Source organism: Myotis lucifugus, unplaced genomic scaffold (genome assembly GCF_000147115.1).
Source record: "Myotis lucifugus unplaced genomic scaffold, Myoluc2.0 scaffold_3, whole genome shotgun sequence".
In the NCBI taxonomy this organism is placed as follows: domain Eukaryota; kingdom Metazoa; phylum Chordata; class Mammalia; order Chiroptera; family Vespertilionidae; genus Myotis; species Myotis lucifugus.
In genome coordinates, this window is record NW_005871051.1 from 9,111,342 (window position 1) to 9,127,646 (window position 16,305).

At 39.9% G+C, this 16,305-nt stretch overlaps 1 protein-coding gene across 1 annotated transcript in view; it reads left to right on the forward strand.

Moving 5' to 3' along the window:
• PARD3B (par-3 family cell polarity regulator beta) overlaps positions 1–16,305 on the forward strand; it is an 812,619-nt gene that overhangs the window by 354,362 nt on the left and 441,952 nt on the right. The window lies entirely within an intron of this gene.

The window sequence follows — 16,305 nt, forward strand, 5'->3', positions numbered from 1 at the left end:
TCATTCAGTAGGTTTTTGTTTTGTTGATGGTTTCCTTTGCTGTGCAAAAAAAATTTAGTTTGATGTAGTTTCATTTGTTGACCTTTTTTTTTGTTTCTCTTGCCTAAGGAGACATGATATGATTATTTTTGCTTTAAATAACAAATGTCTATATTTGTCATTAATCTCTTCCCCTTGATATTTACATATTATAAAAAAATTATTGGTGGCTTCACCTTTTTTGAACTTTTTTGTTTTAAACATCAAGTTAAGCATTACTTAAATATTGTAGGTATTTCCTATCTAATTATCAACCCTAAAAGCTTTAAAGCTATTTTGATACTTAGTATATATTTACATTTGAATTATATTTGAAGGTGTTTTATTATTTATATTCATCCTAGGAGTGAAATATGGCAGTACATCTTTCCATTATTTTCTCATATTGATAAACAAGTGGGTTGAATGGATGGAAATTATTATCAGACATTCTTGTATGTTATGTAAGATGATATATAAGCTTTAAATATGGTCAGACTTGTTCATTAAAGAAAATAATGTGGAGTACTGAGAAATAATCAAAGGTCAAGGTCCATACCTTCTACAACTTGTGGTGATGCTGTTGATAACACAGAACATCTTGCTTTCTTGGCTGTGTAGCTTTATTAGACAGTAGGGATTATGATCACTCGGTATAGTTTCTGGCCCCTCAAGTGAAGAAAAGCTGATCTAATTAATTGTGGCATTTCTAACCTTAATTAATTTGCTACTATAGTGAGGATTTCAACTAGACCTATGGTTTTTTGTTCCCACAGGTGACAGTTATTATTATAGAAACTAGAGGCCCAGTGCACGACTGGGGGAGGAGGGGTCCCTCAGCCCGGCCTGAGCCCTCTCACAATCCGGGACCCCTTGGGGGATGTCCTTAGCGCTGCTGTGGTCGCTGCTGCGGTGGTGGGTGAGGTTCCCACCACCACTGCTGTACTTGCCAGCCGTGAGCCTGGCTTCTGGGGGAGTGCACTGACCACCAGGGGGCAGCTCCTGCCTTGAGCGTCTGCCCCCTGTTGGTCAGTGCGCATCATAGCGACTGGTCGTTCCACTGTTTGGTTGATTTGCATATTAGTGTTTTATTATATAGGATAATACACTAGTATTGAAGTTCAGCTCTGTGGAAAGCCATAGAGTGCAGATGTATTTACATGACAGGAGCACTTTAAGTGGGCTCTCTGGTGGCCTCTTTATTTTCCAGGAAAATGCACATAGAACATGAGAGACTGAGACTGAGCTCTTGCATTATGTGGGAGCAGTCGCAGAGGCCTCTCTCTTATTTCCTCAGAGACCCAGGCATCCATTTGCACCTAGTTCTGCATGGTTTGAGTTGCCTCTGCATCCGTTTTATTTCAGTTTTGAAAACTTTAGTTACAATGACCATATTTTATTACTAAATATTTTTGCCATGTTTTAAAAGTAATGAGTCCCTTGCTACTTTATACATTTTTCTGCATTGGAGGGGATCTTTGGGAACACTCCTAATGTAGGGAGAGAGAAGCGAGTCTCCATTCAAACAAAATATGGTCTGTGCAAGTATAAGAGAAGGGAAGGCTTCGGAGCAGTCCGTCACTCCCCCATCCACCTACATGGCCCTGGATGAGTAAGCCCACAAGTGTTGGAGTGGGTTCCTATGTATCCAGCCTCTACAAAAACAAAGGGATGAATTAAATTGTGTGATTTGGGGAATATAGCAATTCAAAATCAGATGCCGAGACCACTAAGCCATCCCTTCTGGCACATTGTAAAGCATGAAGCTGTAAATATAGCAGATAATTGAAATTTAGATTTTAGATATGGGCATTGTTAGCAGCCCTCCTCTAGCTTTCATTGCTTAGAGTCTTAGAAGTATATTTAACAGTTCATATTAATGCAATTCCTGTCAAAATTAATTAAGCTTTTAAATTTTTTCTCCTGTTTTTTTTTAAACTTTTTTTATTAGGAGACTGTAAATAATAAGAACAAAGGAAAAGTGTCTGAACTTAACAGTGCATCTAAACTGAAGATGAAAAGTGTTCTATAGATTGAGAAATCGGTTTGTGTTCTTCTTTGAAGTTTCAACTTAAAAAAAAAACCACCACAAAAGCACATACATGTTCCTCCATTAATTAAAGCTGCCATTCTTTTTTGTTCCTCATATAATGTACTTCCCATAAATTAGTTGCTTCTTTTTGTATACTAATCAATGTATAGTGGTCTTTAGGCTGAAATTAGGCACTTTATAATCCTAGCAGCCCCACTTCACCCACTGTGCCATTTGATCAGTAAATTTTCTCCTTTTTATAGTCGTCTTCAATATGATGGGAAAAAACATTGTCATATTTTAGGAATTCTCTGCACTTCATAAAACATCTTTTTGTAATGAGACTATTTGCGTAAAATGGAGCTAAAGTCAAGAATTTGTTGAAATGATATCACTTTATCCAAAAATAGGTAGAACAAAAGTAAAAGTCTGTGGTGGTTTGAATGAGGAATCAACCTGGAAAGGATGTCATTTCATCAGTGCTAGTATTAGATGTTTCAGGTTGCAAAATAGTATGACCAATGATAGCATCATTTAAAAACAAAACAACACAAAAACACCTCTCCCAGGTTTAAAGGGATGCTGAGCACAGTAGCTACTCAGGGTAGGAACAGGCAGAATGGAATAGTACCATTCCACATGGGTATTGTGTGCTGTCCAAAACCCACACCTAAGAAACTCGTAAAGCTTGATTTCAAATGTGTCCGTGGATTTATAGGGGACAGGAAGGTTAGGCCAACTGCTCCAGTCCAGAGCAATTCTATATGGATAGCTCTTTCTAGGTAGAGGTGTCCAGATGAATGTGATTCTAAAATACAGTAAGTAAATGACATCAGGCTTTGAGGAGTTTGCAACTGCAAACTAAAGTTTTTGTATCGAGACTAAATCAGGCACTCACCAGTCTTTCCAGTTAAGGGGTTCACAGCAGCCCTCCCCAGGATGTGCCATTCAGTCATGTGAACTATTTTGAACTGAAGGCAATTGAGACCCTGTGAGCTTAAGAGAAAAATGTACCTCTCTGTTAAATAATTTAAATTAGGAGCCTTGCCCATAATAAGAGTTATCAGCAGAAGTATATTTTGTGACCTATTTATGGGGCAGGGCATAGTTCTAATTACTGAACATCTGCTTTTCTTATCATCCTGAGAATGACCTCCTCCTCTCTGAAGCCCCACGGTGCCTTACCTCATCCTTATTGCAGAATGGCCTACATACCTGGTTTTCCATTTCTGTCTCTGAACCTCTTGTGTATGTGGGGTCTCTGACGCTCTCACACTTGGGGTTCCCATATGTATATATGTAATTAAATTTGCTTATTTTCTCTTATTAATCTGTCTTATATCAATTTGATTGTTAGAGCAGCTGGAAGAACCTAGAAGGGTACAGGAGAGTTTTATTCTCCTCCACACCCGGAACAGACCCACACCCTGAGAAGTTATCATTAGCACCATAATGGAACCTGAGAGTCAGTGATACATTTGACAGTTGTACAGAGTCAATTCCTTTAGAGGGAAAGATTAAAACTTGACATAGTTTATACTTAAAAAATCCATTATCTTAAGACAAGAAGTCTAGATGCATGGATACTTGGAGGATTGAATTATTTAGGTAGACAAAAGCAATTCATCCCCCAAATCCAGCTTGTGACAGAAACCTTAACAGAAATTCAAAATAAAATAAGTAGATTGGTATATTGCTTTGTAAGATAATAGGGTAGAATGTGATAAGCTGGATTTGGGGGGTGAATTGCTTTCAAAAATAATGGGAAAAAAGCCAACCAATTTTGCTCTGTTTCAACTCATTTGGATCATAACCATAAGACTGTACTGAAAGAGAGCTGTGTTAATTAAAAATTGGCTCTCAGTTTTCACTTTTTTTAGGCCAAAAGCCTGGAAATAGAGTGGGACATATTCAGATCACTCACTTTTTCTCTTTTTTTTCTAATTCTTTTAATGACTTTCTGTGTCTTTTTTGTCCCCTAGTCTCAACTTCTTTGTATTGGAGGGGAGAAAAATATCTTGTTCCTTCTATCCTTCTAGATTCAATGTTTGGGACTCAAGAATCAAATTGATAAAAGTACATATTAATACAAGAAGAAAGTTTTAACTATGTGCATACACATGCACACTGGAAGTTTACAGAGTGAAATGCGGCTCAAAGAGGCGGCCAGATGATTAGAGCTTACGTACCCTCTTAAGGGAAACCAAGGAAAAGGGTCTCGGGGACCCTGGGCTTAGCAAGCAAGTTATGGGCAGGTGAAGGGAGGAATGTGTGGTAAATAAGGGTTGTCTCGTTATTTCAGGTGGTTAGGAAGACATCTTCCCAAATGAAAGTTTTCGTCACAAAAGGGGACATTTATACTTTATTTTTAGGAAGTTAGGATGAGGTAAGGAGTAGTTCCCTCTCTTCTGGTCCTCAATGGCCTTTAGCTCAAAATAATCCTGATGTCAAAGAGGCGTGGTACCTTCATTGCCAATAATATTTATTTCTATGAATGACTTCTAACGTCAGAGTGCAAAGTATATAGAATGGTGCAAAACATAGGACCCTTCTTTTCTACAAGCTCCAAATATTTGTGCCCAGACATAAAGCCACGTACCATCATTTCTTTTAATTTATTGCTTTTTAGAGTGAGAGGAAGGGACACACACACACACACACACACACACACACACACACATACAGAGAGAGAGAGAGAGAGAGAGAGAGAGAAGAAAAACATTGATCAGTTGCCTCCCACATAGCCCCCAACCAGGGATTGATCCCGCAGCCTGAGCACGTGCCCCAACTGGGAGAGGAACCTACCACCATCCAGTGCACAGTACGATGCTCCAACCGAGCCGCACCAGCCAGGGTTAAACCATGTGTACTGTGATGAGGACACCTCACTACCTGACGGGAGTGCAAGGTGACCACAAACAAGTGGCCTGCCCTGGCTCCTTTCACTGACCATGGCAGCCTACTGCTGTGTGCCAGCCCCCCACTCATTAGACATTTCTCTTTCTGGTGAGATGAGGGTCGGAAGCCTGAAATCTCATTGATTCTCATTTATGGAGCTAGGGGGAAGACTGAGTCCGTTATTTTGTTCAGATTACAGTGGACACTGACTTACGAGTGTCCAGACTAACGAGTTTTTCGAGATGCCAGCTGTCTCTTGGCCGATTTTTTGCTTTGAGTTGCGAGCTAAAATTCGGGTTACGAGCCAGCTTCAGATACCCCACCACTAGTTGGCACAGCGAACGTCACAGTGAACGCCACAACATCAGCCCAGCATCACGTGTCTCACTCGTTCACTTTTGATTTGACATACGAGTAATTTGAGTTACGAGCTCCATCACGGAACGAATTAAACTCGTAAGTCAAGGCCCCACTGTACTCTTTTACATCCAGCGGATGTCCTAACCATGACCCTTTCTGCATGCATGTATTTCAGACTTCAGGAATGAATACAGTAAAAACCAAGCTTTTTCTTTATTGTCATATTTGGAATTTGATCATTCCTTAAAAGAACTTCACCCACAGAAAATTAAGCAATGTATTTGATTATACAGAACTATTTTTGCTTCCTATTGCCATTCTTTCTGAAGAGCTATTGAATGTTGTGAGTTAATCTGCTGTGATTGCCTCACGGGTAAAGAGGTCATTTGCTGTATTTTGTAAAGAGGCATCACCTGAGTGGGTGCCTCGGCGACAGTAGAAGTGTCGCCCTTGTAATAGGAAGAGAAGAGAGGGGTTTACATCACCACTCAGGTTAAAAACTCTTATCTGTCAGGAAGCATGCACTTCCCTAAGCAAGCCTGGGAGTTCATTAAAAGTGTGCGGTTGCATCACTGGTTAGACATAGCTGAAGGCTGGGGTGAGGGTGTTGTGGCAGAAACCTTAACAGAAATTCAATATAAAGAAAATCTCTTTAGTTCAGGCCAAGGGAAGCTCTGATTAGAAAGATTTCTCTTTTTTTCCACTTGAGACTGTTTTGTTGCATCATATAGCATTGAGTAAGTGATCCAGTATAGATCTGAAAAATACCTGCTTCATTTTTTTAACTATTTCTCTCTGTTATCTCATCACTTATTAAAAGTATAGTTCAGGGAACAGTCAAATATTTACAAGTATTAATAAATTGACACTTTGCTGAATGGCTAGAAAGATACAGTTTCTCTTTGGTGGGTTATTTCTGTGTTCAATTTTGGAAAAAAATACACTGGCACACATTTCTCTGGGAAGGAGTGTGGGGTGTAGTCTGGTTCAAATCACACAGCAGGGTGGGTGGGCTGGCTTGTTCATGATTCATTCATTCACTCAATTAGAGTATCCGCTATAAAATAAGCTGATAAAACTCAGGCAGAGACCCCAAGGTGGTTGGACATGGCCTGGTTTTAGACAACTTTGTAAGCTGGAAGCCATGTCGACCTTCATGAGGATTTCGGATGGCGTTTATCAGTGTTAACTGAGTGTAGGTACTGTGTTTTTTGAAGCCGAGTGAAAGGGAAGGTGGGAGAGAAATGGTAATGATGTACATGTGATGGGCAAAAGATTGGCCCAGTAAGTTGGGGAAGCCCTTTATAAAGCTGGTTTATAGCTCTTACCTAAGAGGAATCCAAATTTATAAACAATCCATGAATACCATCCTCTACCAGTTTTCCTTGCTTAAATTTCTTGTCTACAGAATTGCAGCACTAACTATGCCTGTTTGATGGATCTGGATAGGATTCAAAGATTACTACATATATGGTATTTGTATTAAACCATCATTGTCTAATAGAATTAGCTCTAAAATTGTGAATTAAGAAATCTGATTTGAGTATATTTTTCAACATACTTCTAACAATTGCCTAAGGCCAGGATTGGAGGCTGAAAATTAGTCCATCCCAGAAGAGCCAACAAATGGACTAGTGGACAAGAACATCAGACCTTTAGTACTCACAGATTTAACTTTTGAAATGTCATATATACTGCCTGCAAGCCAAAGGTCCAGAGCGTAGCGTAGTTTGTGATTTTGCCACAGCATGATGTGAATCTCTCACATGGGAGGTCTGTGTGCAGGAGTTGCAGCTTGTCAAGGAGGCTTCAGAAACGATCGCAGCATTTGTGACCTATTTTGAAGGGATCTTTGTCTACACTGCACCTCTCAGCTTCCTGGGGGTTCTCAGGAAAGTTTGGGGCAAGTGTGGTCAGTAGGATATCCTCCCCACATTCACTTAGGCTTTTTATCTGTAGCAGCTACCACCTGCCCTATTCAGATACTTTTCCATGTAGCCATCACTATTTAAGGAACTGTCTGTGAGAACATTTATTATTATTGCTGTATTACAAATCTCTTATGATCCTGTCACGGACATGGACTTGGATTAGCAGCTAGACATCAGGTCTTAACCTTGAGATCATAGTCAAGATTGGGGAGTTTGAAAAGCCCTAAAATTTTATGTAGAAGTACTGTGTGTATTTTTCCTGGGAGAGGAAGCATTGCTAGCATTAGTTTTGTAGATGATGCCACGATCCCCAAAAAAGTGAAAAACACTGCTTTAGATGGAGAATGGTTAATTTCTGTTCCTCTATTTGCACATATGTGTTGTTTCACATGGAAAGGGGTTGAGGTTGAAGAAAGAATAGCAGCGTAGTTTGGATCTGACTTGCACTCAGATGAGTTGAATTAGGGAGCATACAAGGGGCACAGTGGAAAGGTCAATCACCACAGTCTTCTCTGAAGCCTTATTGCTTCTTGCTCCCCAGAATGAGCTCATTCTGTGTGTGTGCGTGTGTGCGCGTGTGTGTGCGTGTGTGTGCGTGTGTGTGCGTGTGTGTGCGCGTGTGTGTGTGTGTGTGTGTGCTTCTGTATATCTCCAACACTTAGCACATTGCCTAGCATGAAAGGGCATCTCTATAAATGTGAACTGAATGAACCCTCTTTTGCTTGTGGGTTTCTGGCCCTGCGCTGGCATACCATTTGCTATGCTTTGAATCTCAAGAGCATCTCATGGACGAGTAATGAGGATTTGGCCTGGAACCTCACTTTTGGCTTCTTATGTTTGACTTTCCTTTTGGTTACAGTTTCTGAAACAGGAGGAAGAAGGAGGTACTGAGTGAATCCAAGGGTTAGGGCACCGGAAGTGGAAGTCACAGGATGCTAGTGAGAGACCAGGCATGGAAGAAGAAAGATAAATAAATTAAAACCATGGGACAGGAGGACATGCTGGGGACCAACTTGAAGAGTGACAGGTGAAGGTAATGAGAAGGATGCTGCAGGCTCTTAAGGAGGAAACAGGGATCTAGTCTAGAAACAGCCCCGGATGGGGGTTGGCAGCATAAAGTAGAGCATGTCCTACTTCAGAGGCTGCCCTGGAAGTGGCTCCCTGGCAAAGTCAGTTTTCATTTAAGTCAAAGTAGAAGAGGAAATACCTGAAGAAATTCCTAAGCGTGTGAAATAGTTCCGGGGCCTTCTTGAAAATAGTGGGAGAGAAGGGTTTGGAGGCATTTGGGAAATGTCCCACTGAAGGGTAAGGAGGTGCACAAGGAAGGAAAACATTGGGAGAAGACAATTGACCTGAGATTTTTTTACCTTGACGGTGTTTGGATCTAAAGAGATGGGCTACCTGGAAGAAGAGGAGAATGGTACAAGTTTCTAAATGGTATGGCTGCAGTGGCAGGGCCTTGCTCACAGCCTTGCCTCAGGTGGAAGGGCCCCACCACTCTCAGCGATCTCCAGTCCAAAGGTTCAAGATCTGGAGGTGTCCGCATGGCAGGGTCCCTTGCCCAGCTGGCTTCCAGTGATTGTGGAACTTAGATGGTTTTCAATATTGGTTCAGATACAGTTTATAAATAATGAAAGCCATTTTAAATTACATTATTATAAATAAAATATAAAAGCACATATGAAGAAACATAACCAGCCAGGTACAAATAGGTGCCGTCTCTTTTACTTCAATTATTTCAATCCATAAATAAAGATTAGCTTTCAGTTCCACTTTAGATTCTCCTGCCTGAGATGCCTCTGGCAATGGTTCCAGCTAGCTTGCTGCTTTGCATGCAAAGGCAGTGTCATATGCGTCTTTGAAATCCCCCCATCGAGTCCAGCATAATAGTCCGCATGTTGTAGAGGGTTCATAAATGTTGGGATATGTTTTCTTCCGTTGAAAGTTACCTAAGAGCTTTTAAGGGGAAAGATTTCTAAGGAAAGGATTTCTTTATAAACACCTCTGAAGTGGAATATTTATCAGGTCTAGGCCTGTGCTAGGCGACAGGTATACAAAAACGGAGAAGACATATTCTCCACCTTAAGGATATCAACCAAGCAAGGAAGACAGACATCTAAAGGAATCATTGCCTACCCTGAGATGAATGCCATTGTAGACCATTTGCATGGTACAAGGGTGGTCCTGGGGAGCCACATGGAGTCTGCACAGAGTGCTCAAGGAGAAAGTGCCCATGCTGTTAAAGGATGTTTGGATAGATGGATGGATGGATGAATTCCAGACAAGCACTGGTGTTCTGGGTAGCTGGTGTGTCTAGATGTATCTACTCTATGCCAAGCATTAGTCTAGGTTTTGGGGATATATGAGTGAAAAAAACTCTACCCTCATGGTGCTTATATTTTAGCCATTGATCACTTAACCGAAGAGATCTTACCAGGGCAGTGCTTGCCCACACTCGGGACCACTGTGAACACCTTTAAGTAAAAGGTGTTTGAATAGAAATGCATGGTAGTTTCCTAGAGTGATTTGAATAGAAATGCATGGTAGTTTCCTAGAGTGATTAGAATATGTTCTGGTCTGGCTATAGCTGCTTTGGCAGAATCTCTTTCAATTCTCTATTGTGTCTTTCTGTCTAAACAAACAACATCCTTCTTGCTGACTGCTCCCTAGGACTACAGCTTTTCTCAGCAGGTCAGACTTCTGCACCCCATTTCAGCTGTTGCCACGTGCTGTGAAAACCTGAGATGCAGCCAGCTCTGGATCACCCACTTCTTTCCTCCGTAGCATTTCCCTCTCCTGCTGTTCCCTTCTTTATATTTGTCATGGATAGCATTGCTTCAAGGGCAGCTTAGGTTGTCTGGGAAAAAATTCCTCCCCAAATTGTTTCTGAGCAGTAAACCTTATAACATAAGGGAATGAGATAGCTTTTGAAACCAGAGGCTTCCATAAAGGTGTCACAATGTGAAATGCAAGAAAGATAAAGTGAATGGCAAAGTGACTGTGGGAAGATCCATGAAGGTCAGAGGAGAGAAACAAGTGCAATGGCCAGGTCAGGGCGGTTTGGGGCTGGATGAGAAGAGAGTAAAATGCTTCTCTGCATAAGCGATGAGAAAGATGTTCTAAATAGCCCTGGAGCATGCCTTAGTCATGAATGAAGACCGTGTACTCCTGATAATTATAGAGGATTTTTCAAGGTAGAATGTTGGCTTCCTAATTTTGAGAATTTTTGAAACATATAAATAAACTAAGCATACACAAAAAATCCTGTGATATTTTCCTCCCTGAAACAGCTATGTATTTGGTCTGTTGATTCAAAATTTTCTGCAGCCCATTTCCCAGTGAAGATTTTCAGGGAAGACCAGCAGAGACATGTGTCTGTGCTGGCATGAGAGAATGTGCGTGCCAATGACAGTACTCGCTTAATAATGCCTGTTTTCATGTTTATGCTCTCCTGTCCAGACCTGGAATTTGCATAGCTTTACTTAAGAGCATATGGTATATCTACTAGTGTCATAACCTGAAGGAATTTCAGCCAGCAAAATGAGAGTGGGTCAGCTAGAAATGTCCTGCAATTGTGGAATTCTTCCCACTCCCTCAAGTCTTCATATACTTACCAGCATTGAGTGATGGATTATAGTTACACCGGAGACCCCCCTGCCATCAAACCACCCATTTTGACAGACCTGTGTTCTAAATATTTGAGAAGATGATGCGGTTTAAATAGAGATTAAATGGAAGAGAAGCAGATGTGTACAATACCTTTGATCGTGTGTTTGATGATGGGTGCATGATCTGAAGCAGATGCTTATGGGAGAGCATGTTTGTTGTCCAGTATTCTCACTCTTTCAGAAGAAAACAACATTATTCTGATGTACCTAAGTGTTGGGATCAAGTGGTTTTGTGGCATTTAATAATAAAGAGAACAAAGGAAAATTAGCTGTAACTGGGTGGGGAAATAATCCAATTATAAATCAAAGTAGTCATTGGTGAAGTGTTTGTGTCAGTGTTGTAATTTTTAAAAACTACATTTGTTTTTCACCCTTATTTTCAGCATTTTTAAATTGTGTCATTAGAGTGTAAGATACGATGGGCATTAGTATAGGGGTTGCAGAATTTCCTTGTTGAACTTCTAAAGTTCCACAGTTCTAAGGATTTTAAAGCAGCTTTTCATTGAACATATTTGAGTGGTTAGCAGCACACCCATTGGTGTTGGTTTTTTGTTGCGAAGAGCAACAGAGCAGGTAAAATGTTGATCATATTAGTAGTGGTTTTCTTTAATTTTGAATTTTAAAAATGAAATCTTTTCAATTACAGTTTACATTCAACATCATTTTGTATTAGTTTCAGGTGTGCAGCATAGTGGTTAGATAATAATATGCTTTACAAAGTGTTCCCCCTGATATTTCCAGTACCCACCTGACACCATACATAGTTAAACAGTCATGGGGATGTAAAGTACAGCATAGGAAACAGAGTGGATTTTATTTTTGATACCTAGATGAGATTGGTCAGTGTGTCTAGTCCACTCAGCTCAAAAACAAAACTGAATTTGCCCCTTCTTCCCCACCTTTTTTAAAACTCAGAGTTGTGTTTTGACTGCCTGGTATCAGGTTCAGTGAAAGCCACTTTATAAATTTCTACCAGAAACAAACAAACAAAAAACACAGACAGAGTCCCAGCAGGTACAATGTGTAAAGGGTATGCATTTAAGAAAAATTTTTTAAATGTGTCTTCTCAACTCTAAGTCAGAATATTGGCAAATCTTAACAACCTCATCCAAGAAAATATGAGAAACATATAAAGAAAGATAATGAGGTATGGAGGGAAGGTTTTAGTTTTATTTACTCATGCTGTAGATTTCTTCCTCAATATTTAGAATCAGTATTTTGAGAAAGTATAATATTTTATATCTCTGTGAGAGCTTCTCAAAGAAAGCTTTCCAAGAAAACATTTGTTCAAATGAATAATCAGCCTTAAATTTATCTGTTGGAGAATGTTATTGTTTCTTTAGCAAGGGCTTACCAGCCTGACCATTTGGTGTCCCTTCACTGAGTTCTGGGGCATTTTATACCTGGGAAGGAGATAGAAATCTTCTTGTCTCCTTTTCATAGTTGGTGAAAGTGAGGGCAGGAAATTGTAAGGTGTATGGTCACCAGGCAAAGCAATGAGAGAAATGTTGGAACTTCTGTCTCCTTTGTCTTAGACGAGAGCTTAATTTTACTACTGTACCTTGGCCTTTCTCCTTTCCAATTTATTTTTATTAACTCTATTTAACCATTCAGAATCTCTTGGACACAAAGCAGATGGACAGAAAGTGTGGCCACCTGTGCATGGCTGAGAGTCAGTGGCATTTAACCTGTGCAGCTCAGCATCCACAACTGCTTGCGCTCCATGAGACAGTCACCTGGAAGGTTGTTGACTTTTAGTGCATGTCACTAAGTCCAGAATTGTTTAAACTCTGCAGTTGTACCCCTTATATTCAGGTAACATACCTCGAGACTTAGCAGTGAGTGTACGAATGTGTGCACACACCCACAAGCCAAGGTTTTGACTAGCCGTTTAATGTCAATGGTTTCACCTGCTTCCAAATTAGCAACGGACTAGTTCCTAGATTATTTATAATCTAATTTGTTGTGTTCCCTCAAAATAACTTTTTAGTTTATAAATGCTATTATTAGAACTCAATATCTAGAATAATGAAGCACTTGATAGTTTTTCATGTAAAATATTTCTTTTCATGTTTCATGGTATAATATTGTTTCCTTGCCCCATTTGCCTAAATCAGTAGCAAGGAGAAATTACAAGGTAAATATAATTAACATGCTTATGCACAAATCTGAATCTCAGAAGACACCAGTTCTAAGTCACCTTGGTTCTTTCTTTGACCCTTAGTTGCATGTGGGACAAGACATTAATCTTTTTGTCCTTGAATATGTCCATGTATTAAGTTGGAACAGGACTGCCAAGAAATTATTTAGGATTGCTATGCATATACATCTGGCTACATGTGAAATCTTCAAAAGAAAGTTAAAGTATATCCAAGACATTAGTAGAGTTTTTGTCAACATTATTGAAAGTTAAAAGGATCCATAAAATGAATAAGGTCAACATTCATTAAGTCAACAACTGTTTACCTTGGGACCCAGAGAGAGAGCCCTGAATTGAGAATCAAGAATCCTGGGTTCTGGCTTTGTCACTTTCATTGTCCCCCCTCTCCTTTCTGGGTCTCAGTTTCCTTAGCTACCAAATGAGTTGATGAGGCAAGCTCAACAACACAGTCTTTCCAGGGTTGTATTCACATTGTTCAGTTTTGTGGATCTGCAGTGGTTACTAGAAGGCAGCATTTTCAAAGTGTTGTTCCCTGACTAGCAGCATGGGTAACTTGTTAGAAATGCGGACTCACAGGCTTCACTCTACACCTACTTCATCGGAACATCAGAGGGGCCCCCACAACCTGTGTTTTTACAAGGCCCAGGTGATTTTGATCTGTGCTAAAGTTTGAGGACCTATGTTAAAAGTAAAGGAAATAAAAGGCAGTTCTTATTCTTAAGAAACTTATAACTTAGTACTTTTTAAATCTCTAGTTGTCTTGCCAATTTCTAGATTTGTGAATATATAATCTAATATGCATTATATATAATCACATTATATTATGTTATATTAAATTATTTCATTATATAATTTATAATATATATATAATTACTTATTGTGATATACATAAAAATAAATTATGTGCGTGTTAAATTGCCAGGACTGAAACATTTTGGGGTAGTATCTATGAAGCCAACTGAGAGATTTTCCCATGAAATGCATTGCCTAAGGCATGAAAAATCTATATTAGATCATGCTTGAATAACAGTGTTGACTACCAAAATGCATGTTCATTTCATATGTGTGCTTATCAAATACATCTTGTTTTTACTTTAGTACAGATATTCTTGTTCTAAAAAGTAAAACAAATATTCCAAAATTATGCCTAGGATTTTAATTTTAAAATTAACATTATGTTTATGTATGAGCACCAGGCACATAAGTATGACATTCACATCTTCTCTGTATAATTTTTCTATTACTTTCATTCTAAAATTCATGTGCAATTTCAAAATAAAACACTTTGCAGTTGAATTTTCAGAATGCAAATCTTGTTTTTAAATGCCCTGAACTTTTGACACATAACTTAATTGCAGTTAACATTTTGTGGGCACATAATCTCAACTACAACTGAAATGCATTGGAGGGTGGGGGGATCGAGGCTGTATATTTTCACCTAGTATAAGTCAAAGGGACATCTATTTTAGTTCTCATCTGAGAGATGAAAAACTGAGCTGTAAAGCTATCCTATATGATAAAAGCCTAATATGCAAATCAACCAAACAGCAAAAGGACTGGTGGAACAACCAGTCGCTATAATGCACACTGACCACCAGGGGCCAGACGCTCAATGCAGGAGCTGCCCCCAGCCTGCAGGCCCCAGGCCAGCCAAAGCGGGTGCCAGCAGTGGCCCCCGGATTGCCCTGCCAGATGCCCCGCAGAGGGAGATGATCAGCGGCAGTGGCAAGGGGTGGGGCTGGCCCGTTAGTGGGCGGTGGCAGGAGGCAGGGCCGGCTAGTGAGCGGGCTGGCACTGCGCCCCGATCACCCTGCCAGTCGCCTCTAAGGTGGGTGCCAATGGGGGCCCCAAGATCGCCCTGCAGGTTGCCCCACAGATCGGCCCATTGCCAGCCAGACCTAGGGACCCTACCCATGCATGAATTTAATGCACTGGGCCTCTAGTTTATAATATTGTTTTATAGCTGTGGTCAACTAGGAGAAAGCAATGAGAATTTGGGTAGTGTTTAAGTGGTAAGTGTATTTGGAGATGTATAACTTAACAATACTACATAATGGACACACTTTCCTGAATGGAATCAGTGACTTATACCAACTGTGAAATATGAAATGATAGTCTGGTGCCAACACCACGATCACCCTGGAGAGAGAGGCCCTGCCTGGTGCTTGCCCTTCCATGCTGCCTGCAAGCACTGGCAGTTGTTAGCACTGGTGCTAACTAAATGTAAACACCTTTACTTTCCAGATGCTGCTAATTGGTTTGGGAATATTTATGTAAGTGTTGATTTTAAAGCTAAAAATAGTGCAGGGATGTTTGAATCCAACTCATTCGAGCTGTCAGAACTGCTCCCGTGATCCTGCAAGTGTTGCTAAAAATGTTCACTTTTTAAAAAATTGTAGTAATTAAACTTGTCTCTTGTGAGAGCCATAGATGATATGTTCCCCATTTTGATAAAAGAGGTAAAGGCCAAGGTTCTTAAAGGTCTCTGCCCTGGCTGGCAAGACACGACCTTCTGCTGAACTTGATCAGAGAGCAAAGGCTTGTTATGTGGCCAAGACCAAACACATCTGGAAATAACTGTGTGCCCTTATATGCTGTGTAGCTAATCACTTCACTCCATTTTAAGTTAACAGAAAAAATAAAAATTGTAATAATTTTATTAATAAAATTAAGTAAAGAGCTTCCCAAACCATTGTATTTTCTAGAAGCGAGTTTGAGGATTTGAAATCACATATGTGTCAAGTCTACAGTTAAAGAACAATAGTGGCCATTCAGCACCAGTTGTTTATACCTCTAGTTCAGTGGTTCTCAACCTTCTGGCCCTTGAAATACAGTTCCTCATGTTGTGACCCAACCATAAAATTATTTTCGTTGCTACTTCATAACTGTAATGTTGCTACTGTTATGAATCGTCATGTAACTATCTGATATGCAGGATGGTCTTAGGCGACCCTGTGAAAGGGTCGTTAGACCGCCAAAGGGGTCACGACCCACAGGTTGAGAACCGCTGCTCTAGTTCTTCAGAATCAGATATTTTTTCCCTTTATTTCCAAATTTAAAAGTCATGGTTTTACAGATATTTCAAAGTTATTTAAGTAAGTTATGAGAAAAAATTTTTTGATTTTAGATATTTGTTGTTTTGTGACTCTTTATTTTACCATGTAATTAATTTATTGAGGGGAAATGCTAAGCACTCTTAAATTATTGCTTGTCAAACATTTTGTAATGTTGGGGAAA